The sequence below is a fragment of the Schistocerca piceifrons genome, chromosome 3 (assembly GCF_021461385.2).
Source record: "Schistocerca piceifrons isolate TAMUIC-IGC-003096 chromosome 3, iqSchPice1.1, whole genome shotgun sequence".
NCBI classification, from domain to species: Eukaryota; Metazoa; Arthropoda; class Insecta; order Orthoptera; family Acrididae; genus Schistocerca; species Schistocerca piceifrons.
In genome coordinates, this window is record NC_060140.1 from 351,785,674 (window position 1) to 351,801,526 (window position 15,853).

A 15,853-nucleotide genomic window follows, 5' to 3' on the forward strand; every position below is an offset into this window, starting at 1 on the left:
ACACCCAGTCCCTGAGTGGAGAAAATCTCCGACCCAGCCGGGAATCGAACCCGGGCTCTTAGGATTGACAGTCTGCCACGCTGACGACTCAGCTACCGGGGACGGACAATAAAAGTAATTGAAGAAAACTTACTGACATACGAGAAAATACCTCAGAAAATATTAATGAAATAACTAAAAACCACAAAGCAACCATATCCTAAAATTACTTCCAATGTGAAAAGGAATTTTACTTACAAGAAGATGGGCTGCCAATGGGATTCCCATTCCATCAGGATCATTGGAAAATATATTCATCAGACACATAGAAAACACAATCTTTGGTACAGTCATAAGAAAGAAAGGATACAAAGCTGTTTACTGGTACAGATATGTAGATGACATAATCTGTATGGTAGATGCGCCAACAGAGAAAATTCGTGAACTTCATAGAGACATAAACAACACACATAAAAATATTTTCACCATGGAAAAAGAAACAAGAAAGTAAATACATTTCTTGAACATAACAATGTAGAGAGTGAACAATAAACACAAATTTGAACATCTTCAAATAGCCAACAGCCACAGACACAATTATACATGATTCATCCAACCGCCCAAAAAGTTAAAAAGTAACGGTCGTGCAACACATGCTACGCAGACCAAACAACATTCTTTTCAGCGGAGAAAACTATGAAAAAGAATTACTAATAATACAACTCCTAGCCACAAACAATGGTTACAACGCTCATATCGCACAAGAACTGAACCAAAGAACTAAACATTACTAAAGAAAAATGAAAATAATCAGAGAACACAAACACTAAAGACGCTACAGCACATGCGGAAACACAAAACATTAACAATCATGACATGACTAACAGAAAAAAATGGAACACTTTAACGTACAAACACATGAGGTAGCAAATATATTAAAGAAACATGGATTAAATATTACTCACAGAACAAGAAACACATTCCAGTCACATTTTCAAGCAACAGACAAACTAGATAAATACCAAGGAGCATGGATCTACCAGTTAGAGTACCGAGAATTTAAATCAGCGTATCTGGGGATGACAGATAGGAATTTCAAAACTAGATGTAAAGAACATATAAGGAGTCGGAAAAATGAGAATAGCCGTTCTGCCTTTGCTAAACACCTGATACAACATGGACACAAGCTATCCAGCATGGAAGGTGACATGACAGTTATTAGAGTGAATAATTACAACAAAAAGCTCCTGACATTGGAAGAAAGCGTCCACATACAAAGAGCCACTCCAACGTAAAATAAGCTATTCAGTGACCAAATCCATGTTAGCAACTAAAACAATCACAAACAGAAATCCGAAACATAAGCAGAATAAATAATTAACGAATCTTCGTCCCCCTTCTTTCTCTCTCTCTCTCTCTATCTATCACACACACACACACACACACACACACACACACACACACATCCATTAAAAAGAATCTCACCCTCAAGAAAGAACGACAGATTTTCAAGCAACAAAATACACACACACACACACACACACACACACACACACACACACAAACACACAATAAGTGAAAAGATCAAACAACAAACAAACAAATAAGTGAAACACGAATGATAAACACACAGGGACAGTTGGCAACACTACACACCGAAAATACACACATGATGAACCCAAAATGTATCCTTACAAGTGATGTATGCGATACCTCTCCTCAGTTTGTTGGGGAATGGCAGCTCATTCTTGACTGAGTGCTGCACTGAGGAGAGGTATCGATGTCAGTTGGTGAGGCCTGGCACGAAGTCGGCGTTTCAAAACATCCCAAAGGTGCTCTATAGGACTCTGTGCAGGCCAGTCCTTACAGGGATGTTATTGCCGTGTAACCACTCCGCCACAGGCCGTAATTTATAAACAGGTGCTCGATCGTGTTGAAAGATGTAATCGCCATCCCCTAATTGCTCCTTCACTGTCGGAAGCAAGAAGATGCTTAAAACATTAGTGTAGGCATGTGCTGTGATAGTGACACGCAGAAGAAGCCCCCTCCATTAGAAACACGACCACACCATAACACCACCGCGTCTGAATTTTACTGTTGGCATTACACACGTTGGTAGACGACGTTCACCGGGCATTCGCCATAGTCATACCCTGCAATCAGATAGCCACATAGTATACCGTGCTTCGTCACTTAACACAACGTTTTTCGACCAATCGTCCAATGTTTAAGTTTCTTACTCCAAGCGAGACGTCGTTTGGCATTTACCGGCGTGATATGTGGCTTATGAGCAACGCTAGACGATGAAATCCAAGTTTTCTCACCTCCCGCCTGTCATGGTAATTGCAGTGGATCCTGACGCAGTCTGGAGTTCCTGTGTTATGGTCTGGATAGGTGTCTGCCTATTATACATTACGACCGTCTTCAATTGGCGGCGGTCTTTGCCAGTCAACAGATGAGGTCGGCCTGTACTCTTTTGTGCTGTATGTGTTCCTTCACGTTTTCACTTCTCTATCACGTCGGAAACAGTGGACTTAGGGATGTTTAGGAGCGTGCAAATCTCGCATGTAGACATATGAGACAAGTGACACCCAATCACGTGACCGCCTTCGAAGTCCGTGAGTTCCGCGAAGCTCCCCATTCTGCTCTCTCACTATGTCTAATGACAACTGAGGTCACTGATATGAAGTACCTGGCAGTAGGTGCCAGCACACTGCAATTAATATGAAAAAGTATGTTTTTGGGGGTGCCTGAATACTTTTGATGACTTAGTGTAGGTTACTGAAGTCGGTATTTGGTCCCCATCAGAGCAGTGGCACTCCAGGCACTCATATGAATTATTAACTTCTTGTCATCCGTTGTTTAAAGGTGCCTGAATTGCGATATTTTTAAATTCGAATTTTTCCATGTTCGTGAGATATATGCAGCTTTTGCAGCGTGTGTGTTGAATTATCTCTGGAAGGGTTGCGAATTTGAGGCATCAGTATTCCTGGCTAAATTTTTGTCGGTATTTTTAAAACTGTAGATTGCTAATCTTGCATCATTAATGGAACTGAGATTTCTGAAGCTGTGAAGAAGGTGTACAGAGTTTCAGAAACTTTACATTCCATAGGTAACTGGCTTAGATTTTTTAATCCCATTTGATATACTTCAGAATATCTCAAAATAGCGAAGGGCATTCTTTCTCTTTCTATAGAATTCGGGGCCAAAGTAGGATGAATGCGTGAAAACCAACGAAAGAGCTATGAAACAGTTCTTCCGTCTTTTCGTGTAGTGTAGTGAGGTAAATGGGCGCTTCCCATGACCATTTCCATCCAATAGTAAATTTACTTTTCATACTGGCTACATTACTACAATGGATTTAAAAATATCAGTATCGGGACAACGAATCAAAATAGAAGGGTCATGATGGATATTACAGGCGTGATACGCAGTACTTGTATACACTTGTTCGTGTGTACTGTACCCAAAAATAGTGTTTTTACAATCCGCTCTTCAGACACGTGATAGTAGTATCGTTCACCATTATTGATTTTCACTCGTTTCTTACCATGGCATCGTATTATTTCGTTGTACATCCACTGATTGATTTAAAAATAACAAACGCCTCCATAAATTTGATGTTCATCAATTCAGAGCTGAAATCTGGAGGATATGGCAGTTTGGTAATTCATCTGGGTTGGGAAGACAGTACTCGATATTTTTTATGGAAGGCGTTATGTAGCAACAAAAATGATGATGATATCGTTTGACGAGTATGACGTTATGAATTATAGAATTTTTTTCGAATTCAAATAACATTCAAAAATGGTTTAAATGGCTCTGAGCACTGTGGGACTTAACATATGAGGTCATCAGTCCCCTAGAACTTAGAACTACTTAAACCCAACTAACCTAAGGACATCACACATATCCATGCCCGATGCGGGATTCGAACCTGCGACCGTAACTGTCGCGCGGTTTCGGACTGAAGCGCCTAGAGCCGCTCGACCACCACGGCAGGCTCAAATACCATTCATTATGCTGAATGTTATTAATAATAGCAACGGCAGATTGTAAATAGTAAAGACAAAATTACGTTGATAATATACGTTTGTATATTTGCATAGATATTTTAAACAAACTTAAAGTACTGCTTAAACAAAAAACTTGGTATAAAAAAAACATTATAACTAGATTCGACGTGTATTTTCACTTTCCTCTTTGTTATTGTCCAGATTCCAAAAAATGTATGAAACAAAATTTTTGTATAATAATATGATGAGAAACGAAGCAAGATTCAAAGGTTCCAAAGAGCGTCAAATGGTTGGACCATATAATTGTTTTCACACCTTTGGAACATTGCTGGCGGTATTAGAAGCTGAGAGATAGCTTCCATCCCTGCAGCAGCCCATCAAAGCACACCATTTAGTTTGTGATTTGACACAGCTTCTAATAAGAAGCGACCTGTTTTAATTCTGTATGCTGTGTCTTTTAAACTCTTAAATGGCTCCACGTCCACGGCTTGAAGGTTGCTCTGCCGGTGCCTATCGAGCGTACTGGATGCAACCGACTGCAAATAGTGACACATTTTGTCACAACTGACGCCTTACCCTTGGGTTCTGAGGTTGTCCTCCGTACCTTCCGACAGATAGGTGATATGGTAAAGGCAACCAACACACGTCGAGTTGAGGCTAAACTCTTTAATTTTAGCATCACGCCTAGGGTCGATCGTTGCAGAATAGAATGTCTAAACCAGGGGCTGAGACGATTCTGTGACGCTGTCGGATGCAAATTTCTCCGCTATCGAGTGTAGGATTGTAGGCTTCCCCTTAATAGGTCAGGCATGCACTGCACGCATTGAGCGGTACTAGGGTAGCGGAGCATATGTGGTGCGTTCATAGGGGTTAGAAGAACCCCAACTCCCTTAGAATCCAGACGAATTGCGTACCACAATCGAAAACAAATCAGCCAGAATATTTTCTGAGTTTGCTCATCCTCGAAGGTTGGATGTAGGAAAAGTTAATATGATATCAGTAAACTGCAGATAGTTCCAAGGAGATGTCTTAAAATTTGTATCGCTTATTAAAGATCATAACGTTCAAATAAGATATGGAGCAGAAATTTTGTTGAACAGATAGCGAATAGTTAACAAATTCTAAGTTCAGACTGGAATATTTATCTTAAGGATGCGTCGGTTGTCAGTGATAGAGGGGGTATTTATCTCATAAAAAATTCAGTAATATCTAGTGAGGTTATCACGGATTTCGAATGTGAATTAATCTGGGTGAAGTTAAACCTCAAAGTTCTATCTAAAATCGTAATATAATGCTTTTATAGGTTGCCTGGATCAGGAACTGTAGTGGAAGAGCGCTCCAGAGAGAACTTACAGAATATCTTAGTAACTTTACTGATCATTCCGTTGTAATTGGAGGCGATTTCAACTAGCCAGATACATACTGGTAGAGCCATACGTTGAAAACTGGTGCAAGAGACAGGGATTCGAGTAGCATTATTCTGAATGCCTTGTCTGAAAATTACTTCGAGCAGATAATTAGAGAAAGAGCTCGTGAAGCTGAAGTCCTATACCTCCTAGCTAGAAACAGAACTGAACTTATCGAGTCAGTTCATGGAGACTTATCTATGATCATAAGACACTGATAATAATTGTGACCACGGGTGTTACAAAGAATGACAGGAAAATTTTTAATTTAGGAGTGGTGTCACGATACAAATTGCGAAGTATCTGAGTAGTCAACATCAAATATTCAGTGCTGAGGAAGAAGATGTGGAGCACAAATGGATATTTTCAAAAGCATCGTTCGATCGCCTTGATAGGTATGTTTGGAATAAGGTCTTAAGGGACTGGGAAGATTCATCGTGATTTCATAGCCGTGTTATAAAACTGCTACGTAAACGGATAGAACTTTATCAGAGATTCAAGAGATGTCAGAACAAAGCTGACAAACAAAAGCTGAACGAAGCGAAAATGAAAGTAAGAAGAGCAATTAGAGAAGCGTTCATGACTTTGAAATAATGGTTTCGTCAACCGATCTCACTAAATAACCTAAGACGTCTCGTTCTTACGTAAAATCAGTGAACAGTTCGAAATTGTCTGTTCAGTCAGCCAGAGACCATACTGGCACCAAAACGGAATACAGAACTGAGAAGGCCGAAATACTGGATTCGGTCTTCCAAAACTGTTTCATCGTGGAAGATCACAATACGGTCTCTCCTCTGAATCATCGGACGGACGTCGAAATGTCAGATATTGAAATAACTGATCTTGGAACAGGAAAGCAGCTACAGTCGCTCAGTGATGGAAAAGCGTCAGGACCAGTTGAAATACCTGTAAAATTCTACAAACATTATGTGAAAGAATTTGTTGGAGCAACAAAGGGTACATAGCGACTGGAAAAAAACGCGGGTCATTCCCGTTTTAAAGCAGAGTCTTGTGACAGATACATATATTTATAGGCCTGTATCATTGATGTCGTCCGCCCTACTTAGCTGGGTGGTAACGGGCACGCCTCCTATGCAAGCACGCCCGGGTTCGATTCCCGGCCAGGTTGGCGATTTTCTCCGCTCGGGGACTGGGTGTTGTGTTGTCCTCATCATCATTTCATCGTCATCACCGGCGCGCAAGTCGCCCAGTGTGGCGTCGAATGAAATAAGACTTGGCGGCCGAACTACCCTGGATAGGGGCCTCCCGCCCAACGATGCCATACGCTCATTTCATTTCATTTCATTGACTTCAGTGTGTTGTAGAATTACGGAACATGTTAGTTTTATGCTCAAGAATCATGATGTTTCTGGAGAACGAAAACCCGCTCCATACAGATCAACATGCATTCCGCAAAGAGAGATCTTGTGAAATTCAGCTCGCTCTGTTCGTACAAGAAATCATTTACGCTTAGGCAACGCCGCTCAGACTGGTGCCTTGTTCCTTGACTTCAGCAAAGCGTTGGACACCGTCCCGCACTGCCGTTTGGTGAAAAAATTCGAGCTTATATATCGGACCAGATGTGCAACTGGATACAGAACTTCCTTGTAGATAGAACAAACGCGACGGATATAAAGGTAATTTCAGAAGTTCTCCAAGGAGCTATGATGGGACCACCACTCCATACAATGAATATGAATGACTTGGTAAAAAACATCGGGAGCCCCTTACGACTGTTCGCAGAAGAGGCGGCTGCCTATACGAAAGGAGCAGCGCCAGACGACAGCACCAATTTACAGAAGCATTCCAGAATGAGATTTTCACTCTGCAGCGGAGTGTGCGCTGATATGAAACTTCCTGGCAGATTAAAACTGTGTGCCCGACCGAGACTCGAACTCGGGATCTTTGCCTTTCGCGGCCAAGTGCTCTACCATCTGAGCTACAGAAGCACGATTCACGCCCGGTACTCACAGCTTTACTTCTGCCAGTATCTCGTCTCCTACCTTCCAAACTTTACAGAAGCTCTCCTGCGAACCTTGCAGAACTAGCACTCCTGAAAGAAAGCATTACAGAAGCATTGATTGTGCTGGTTCTAGCAGTTGAACCCGAACGTAAATAAATATAGCACACAGCGCATACATAGGAAAATAAATCCACTAATGCACAACTGCACTATTGACAACAAATTACCGCTACATTGTTGATGACAAAGAGCTGGAAACATTATGTACCATAAAATATTTAGGAGTAACTATCAGAGTGACCTTAAGTGGCATGGCCACATAAATCAAATAGTAGACCACACTGAGATTCTTAGGGCTTAGGGAAATGTAACTCATCTACAAATTAAATGGCTTGCAAAGCGATAGTTCGACCGATTTTTCTTGAGTATTGTTCGTCAGTCTGGCACCGTTACCAAGTAAAACTGATAGAAGAAATAGAGAAGATCCAACGATGAGCGGGGTGTTTCATCACGGGATCGTTTCGTCGGCGGAAGAGCGTTACAGAGATGCTCAACAAACTCCAGTGGCAGACGTTACAAGAGAGGCTTTGCGCATCACGGAGAGGTTAAGCGTTGAAGTTTCGCAAAAGTACTTTCAGGAAAGAGTCAGAAAACATATTACTTTGCCCCAAATACATCTCGCGAAGTGACCACAAGAAAATTCTAGTAATTAGAGCTAATACAGAGGCTCACCAACAATCATTTTTCCCACGCGCCACTCAGGAGTGAAACAGGGAAGGGGGGATCTGTTAGTGGTGGAAGAAGTACCTTACATCATACTTCGTCAAGTGGGTTGCAGAGTATTGGCGTAGATGTAAATAGATGTGGAACTAGGTGCTTGCTGCGGTCTTCTATCAACAATTTATACTGCTATAAATGCATAAAAAGTTTTAGCTACTGTAAGGTAGCCTCCGGAAATAACATTTTACGACACGTTTGATCGTGCCTCATGTGTTCCAAAATGCAAACTTAATGATAACAAGCTTTTTATTTGTTAAACCTTTAATAGCAACATATTAAAACACCAAGTAGTAGTCTATAAATTAGATGCATTTTTCTGCTACCGACTCTCGGACTAATGTAAGCGAAGTTTTTCTCGTTTTCACGTAAAGGGAGATGCATGTTACTACTATTAAAGTGTACATAAATTCAATTTCCTTTTGATATCCCCATTTTAAATCTTTGTAAAAAGTGAACATTCAATGTCTATGTCATACTGTATACATTTTGCTGACAGATCACGTTCCTAGTTTAATGCATGCATTGAAACTTTGTTCATGAGGGACTTATCAGTTCAGGACCTATTCCAGAATTACTTTTGTAGGTAATCTGTTTTTCTGAACTTTAGCAGGAAGCTTATACTTGTCAAATCTTGGTTTCTAATGCGGGTTGTAATTAAACTATTTAGTAACAGTGTTTTCAGGGAATATTAATGAAGTAGTTCATTATTTTTATTTATTTATTTGTTTGTTTATATTTTCATTCTGATGGCATTTGAATCCCGAAGGCAGTGTGGCTAACACACTTTGGAGTGTTGTTATTCCTTGGCTATGAAATCTCAGGACTGATACGTGTCTTTTTCAGAATAAAGATCTGGATTATTGTTAGTGAAGTGATGTCACCCGGAGAGTAATTAATTTGCGCAAACACGGGAAGAGAGTGCATTCCTTCGTACATGGTGAGAATTGTACACGAGGAGACCATCGCGAAAAACTACGAAGAAATGTCAGTTCCGTCTACGAGAAGCGCGCTCTGTTCCCCAAGTAGAAAAGCAGAGCGAAAAACATTTATATCTGCTGAGAAGATTACATTCTCTGCAGCGCTTTTAGTAATAGGATACGGTAGCCAACTTCGTTACGGTGAAACATTGGCCGCAGCGGACAGTAGTTGTAGGAAGGCGAGCCGTGGCGTTGTGAATGACAGGATTAGGCGCATCAGGTGTGGTCTCGACGTTAAGGCACGAAATTTATTCAAAATATATGAAATATCTTTGTCATTCTTCTCGCATAAGGATTGCGTAAATGTGGCAGTGCTTTTCAGCAGAACGCCTGCTAGGTAAAATGACGGTGAAGCAAGTCAACATGCGAATACAGAACGGCTACGGAAACTAGGTCTTTTATGTGTCAGCAGACGACTGCCTGGTTTAATGCGGTTCGCCATGAATTTTTATCCTGTACCAACTTTTGCATCTCATAGCAGCACTTGCAGCAAACGTCTCCAGTTCTTTTCTGAATATACTGAAGTTAATATCTTTCCCTACAGGTTCACCCTCCACAGTTCTCTGAAGCAGTATGGAGGCTATTCCTTGATGTCTTAACACATGCTGTCTGAGAGTTCTCGGGTCCGTCGGCCGTCGTAATTTAATATATTATTGTTGTTATTATTATTTTTTGATTGTTGCCGACTTACGTGGTGGGCCTTAATAAAATACTATTATTCCTTAACATCTACAAAATTGAATCGCACTAATCTTGTGCGCCTCATTGGCTTTTAATGTTACACTAAAATCTGATCATTTACACACAGAAAAAGATACACAATAAACTTAACCTATTATTCACATATGTAAACGTTGCTCTACTGAGCGAACTTCTTTAAGTCTTTGTATTTTCTCTTATTTCCTTCGTAATTGCCTCCTCCTTTGACCACGGGATGGTGTAGTTTGCGTGACAGAAAGTATCGTGAGGTACCACTTCGATGTTATAGGTGTAACCCTCGATAACACCGGGTTTTTCCGAAAATACATGCTCATAATCTATAAGTAGCTGAGTCAATTCGTTTTGTTGTGCTTCAGTCAAATGTTCTGACTCCCTGACTTTCATGGCTGTCAGTTTCCGTTTTTCCTTTCTGTCTTCAGTAATAAACTCTTTATAACATGTGTGTCTTGTACTTAAGTCAGAATATAAATTCATTACCTGTATTCCTTCGAATCTCGACTGAAAGCTCCGGCAATATTTACCGTGCACTTCCCGTGTTCTCAACAACGGCAAAATTACCCGTCTACCCTCATTCATAAGGCTTACTTCCCCACACAAGAGGTCGATTTTTGCGTCCCTCTGGCGTAAAAATTCCATCCCCAGGATGCAAGCAACACCTAATCCTTTAACTACTAGGAACGAGCTTTTCATTGCTTCATTTCCTACCGTAAACTCGACTTGCACCTGGAGCTTTATGATATGAGATTGTGCACCTATTGCACCTGTTACACGACAATTCTTCACTGGCAACACTGGTATTCTATTATTTTGACACAAGTACTTTTAAAAATTTGCACTCATGACATTGGTTGACGCACCGGTATCGACTATTATCTTTATTGGTGCTCCGTACATATCTGCTTGCAATATAGCCTGCACAACACGTTTGTCGGTTCGGTTACATTTCTGCGGTATGTCTACAAGTTCCTTTTCTAATTTTATTCCCTCATTGTATCTCAGCATACAAAGTTTATGGCTGTCATCCGTGAATGTGCCCTCACTACACCGTCCTGCAGCCAACAACGGAGAGCGCATTGTGGCTGTCTTTAGTTTAACGAGCCGGCCGCGGTGGTCTAGCGGTTCTGGCGCTGCAGTCCGGAACCGCGGGACTGCTACGGTCGCAGGTTCGAATCCTGCCTCAGGCATGGGTGTGTGTGATGTCCTTAGGTTAGTTAGGTTTAAGTAATTCTAAGTTCTAAGGGACTTATGACCTAAGATGTTGAGTCCCATAGTGCTCAGAGCCATTTGCACCATTTTAGTTTAACGGATGAGCATTAGTGGGTTGACAGTTGTCTGTCACTTCCACTAACCTCACATTGTGGTTCTGGTTGCTGTTGTTGCTACTGTTGGTTGGCCATCCTGCCTCCCCGATGGTGTAATTTGATATTGTGTATGGCTCCGGTTTTGCGGTGGTCGGTTGTAACTCCCTGACATGTTCTGTGACGGACCTGGGTTGGCGTTCCATTGTGGCGCTGTGTTTTGTTGCCACTGTGATGTCGGTTCATTCCAACCACGCCACTGGTTTCGGTTGTTCCGCCATTGCGGATTGCCGTTACCATTATATCCATTAGTAATGCGTCCATCATGACGTCTCTTCCGATTTTGACGATTATAACCGTTGCCGTTATGACCATTGCCATTGTTTGTGCCTCGATTCTGTTGCCGGTGCTCTAACCTATTCCCGTTACCATTTGGTACTAAGTTACTATCGTTACTGTGGCTGCCATTGTAATCGGCTTTTTGTTGATTACAGCCTGCATGGTTCCACTTGTTTTCGGTTTTCATATCTTCGATCAATAAGTCAACAGAATCCACTATTTCCATGAATTGTTCTATATCGTATTCCGGCACATTGATGAAATATCTTTTAATCTCACAGGGCAACTTCATTTTTATTAATCTGATTATGTCACGATCGGACATTGGCTCGTCCCAGTACCTGGTTTTGTTTATATACTTTTCAAAATATTTGCGTAACGATCCCATCTTAGGATTGTACATTTCTGGACTGTACAACTCCTTGCGTAGTCTTTCTTGGACGCTATCGGACCAGAATTTTTGCAAGAAAGCACCTTCAAACTGTTGCATCGTTAGACACGTCGGTGGCCCACAGTGCCGTGTCACCTTGAATAAAGGAGACCACGAACTGTATTCTTTGTCTTTCCGTCCATGTCCTGGGAAACACATTGCTGAAGCTCTTAATAAATACCACAGGGTGGACATTTAGTTTTTCGCTATTGAAGTGTTGGAACGTCCTGTGTTTTATTACATTGTCCTCTTTTTTGCACATCTGATTGCTACATTCTGGGACATTCATTACTTCGTGATGTGCGCTGCACGGTATCGCATGTTGTTCGTGCTCATAATCCGCATTAGGTTGCGGTTGCGCACTCGCACCCTGCCTACAGTCTGCGTTATTATAGTAATCAGTACGCGGAGTTGGATTAATTATCTGTCCGCCACTGCTTACATTGCTTTCCAGTGCAGACAGCCTCCGCCCGACCTCCTCTTGCCAATTTGGCGACTCCGCAGTCACACGGGATTTGATCTGTGTTAATTCGGCATGTAGTGCGGCAGCGCTAGCGTCAATATTTACACTCGCGGCCGCAGTCGCTTGTTCTACAGCTGTTTTTACGTCGCTTTCAATCTTTGCAGATATCTCGCGATCTTTTACTTCTAGCCATTCATTTAATTCTTTTTCTACTTTTCGAGCTTGCACTTCCAAATATGTATCAATACTATTCCGTGCATCTACCTCCACATTATCGACGCGGGTGGTTAAAGTCTGGACATTGTCTTCAAGCCTAGCCTGCGATATCTGTAATTTTTGCATCTCCCCGGCTAAGCTTTGCACAAGATCGGGGATTTCTTTGCAAGCGTCCCGCATCTCGGCAAGTTCGCTTTGGATACTATCTAGCTTCGCTTCACTGCGCTGCTCTGGCTCAATGAGCTTTTGCGTTAATTTTTTCTCTTGGTCATGTAGCATTTGCGTTAATTTTTTCTCCTGCTCATATAGCATCTGAGCCAGTTTTTCGTCTCTTTGTTTTTCCCTCTGTTCTGACATTCTTTCTTTTTACCTATCTCTTTCTTCTAACCTGCGCAGAAATTCTGCAAATGGGTCTGCAATCGGTGAGCATACTGGTGCCCCGCTTAATCTAGCACTCGATTGGCCCCCATGCCCAGGCAGTGGAGTTGTTACTCTATTCCCATTCTGCTGTGGAGCGTCATTCACCGTCCACAGATCCTCGCCCCCCGCTCCGGAAATTATGTTATCCGAGGCGGTGGCTTGGGATTCGTTTACGTATTGCAAATGACCCTCACTTTCCATATTAACAAAATTTTGTTCGTCTGGTACGGATGCTTTAGCTTGTCCTATCTTACCCATAATAAATTCACTTTAAGCCACTGACGAATCTTTAACACTGATACACACACGAATAATTATCCCCTTCAAAAATAAACATATAAATAAACAAAACGAATAATTATCCCCTCCAAAAATAAACACATAAATACACAAAACGAATAATTATCCCCTCCAAAAATAAACACATAAATACACAAAACACCGAAGGTATCTCATGTGCACATGGATTCGATATTCCGCACAGAGCTACACAGGATGCTTGCACAATAGGCCTTACCTTACTTATTTTTCTTTCTCGCAATCCCTTTTCTTTTCTACACTTTTTCTTCTCCAGATCTCCTCAGGGTGTGGTTTTGTTGTGGTACATGTAAAAGAATTCATATAAGCGTTAATATTTTACAACAATTAGGCACATACATAATTACATTCAGTAAAATAGAATCATATTAATCGGGCCCCAAAGCTGCGGCGCCAATCTCGCGTCCGTCGGCCGTCGTAATTTAATATATTATTGTTGTTATTATTATTTTTTGATTGTTGCAGACTTACGTGGTGGGCCTTAATAAAAATGATATTTCATTTAATTTTGATTTTACGATTAAATGCTTTCCTGAAGTTCTCCTTTTTAACAATATTAATTTCAAATTATTTGTTGTGTTAATGAATGTTAGACTCGCTGAATCTTAAAACATGAGCGTGTAAGCTGAGCAATGTAATAAATTTTTTCATATTAATTTCCTCCGCTAGTCAGCTCACTTTAAAGCAAAAGATCTTTAGTTATTAATTACAACTGCGGCCCACACACGCGCGAGAGTATTTTTCTTAGCTCCGTTAATCATTGCCACGTAGTCGGGGTCCTGGCTCTGGCTGTCGGCTATGGTACTGAAAATTAGAATCTTAAAGCTACGTATTTCTGCAACTTCGTGCGGCTGTGGAGAAAAATTAATATTATGTTAATAACGGGCGAGTTTTTCGCTTCCGCAAATTTTTCATAAGTTAATATCGCCACGTAATGGCGTCGTTGGCTGCATCGGCCGCTGTGATTGTTGAACTGTAAATTACTTGAATGCAGGTTAATTCAAGGAAGGCGGACATGAAATCGGGATCACCTCTTACAAATTAAAAGTGCACAATAATATTCAATTAATATATTATCTGCCTAACTCATACAAATATGCTTACATTTGCCAGCACTCGCAAGATGTCCGTCTATACACACTCAAGACAAAAGAGGAAGTGAAGACGACTAAAAAATTAACAAAAGAGCGTGTCTTGTCGTCTCTTTAGATCATTTTGTCATAAATTATTTCTTTGCAATCTAAACCTGCACAGAGAAATTATTATTTTACGGCTACATGATAAAAATATATTATTCAGTTTCTTAATGTCTCTTCTTTATAAATACTGTTTTTTAAGTCTTTTCGTAATATAGCACTGGGGACGCTATAGAGTGCCCTTTTTTTAATTCTTGTCAGTGTATCTAATTTTCAATATCCTTCTATGGTGAGACATCTCAAATTCTTTGAATTATTTTTAGATTTTCCCAAGAGTATGATTGACTTCATACAATGCTGTGCTCCAGAAACTTCTTCTTCAAATTGAGCTGATGTTTCATACTAGTAGACTGCTATCGGTTATGAAAGCTCTCTTTGCCTGTGCTAATTTGCTTGGAATCTTGGACCCGTGGTTTGGGCAAAGCGCAAGCGTGTCGGCCTCAGATGATCTTTGTTTGTTACTTAGAGGCGTTTAAACTGTGTGCCTTGAAGAACTGACATCCTTCAGCTAGTCATGGTAATGGATCTCCGCTTCTTTTGAGAGAAGAAGAGATCGCGTAGATACAAGAAGACACTGGATTTAGTACCCAACACACTGAGAGATTGTACAGCAGGTTCACAAGTTTAGACCACGATGGTTGCGGAACATTAGGTGGGAAGACTTTCTCCGCATACTGGAGCTGTCAAACCACTCCATTTGATGACAGGGCCGTGCACGCATTTCTTGAAGAAGCGATCGTGTCAGTTTCTACAGTTCATGCAAGTTTTAGCACACTTCCGACAGATTAAGAAAAGTCGAGACAATAAGCTCAATTCAAGAGAGCAGAAACTGAAGTTTTCCTTTAAAGAGTGTAATTTGGATAATGGAGAGAAAATACCCAGAGATGAATTGCTAGCCATTCTTCATATCATATAGGAGCAAACGTAAGTGAAAATAAACTGACAAGCGTCGCTGAACGTACAATATTAAAAGAATTCTGTAAGGGCTTTGACCGGGCAGATGTGGAACACAAGATGTGGATTTGATTTCTTAATCAGATCATGAAGTGCAGCGCATTTAAAATCTACGAAATTTTAACTAATTTAATAATTTTTGGGATAGGTTTTATTTTCTTGGTGTGGTAATATATGTATTACCTACACTCAATACGGTCTTGTGATTTCTTGTCAATAGAATTGTTAAAATGTCCGCGAGGTGGCGCCTCAAACCGCGTGGCCACTCCGTGTGACTAGAATTGTTATTTATAACTTACCTTGCAGGAAAGGTTGTGTTGTACCATTAGATTCAGCACAGATATATTTTTTAAATAATGTACTAAAGTGTACATCGAT

At 40.9% G+C, this 15,853-nt stretch overlaps 1 pseudogene; it reads left to right on the plus strand.

Annotated features, from left to right (window-relative positions):
• Nucleotides 1-15,646, plus strand: part of LOC124788657 — a 58,082-nt pseudogene extending 42,436 nt beyond the window's left edge.
• The last annotated feature ends 207 nt before the right edge of the window (nt 15,647-15,853 follow it).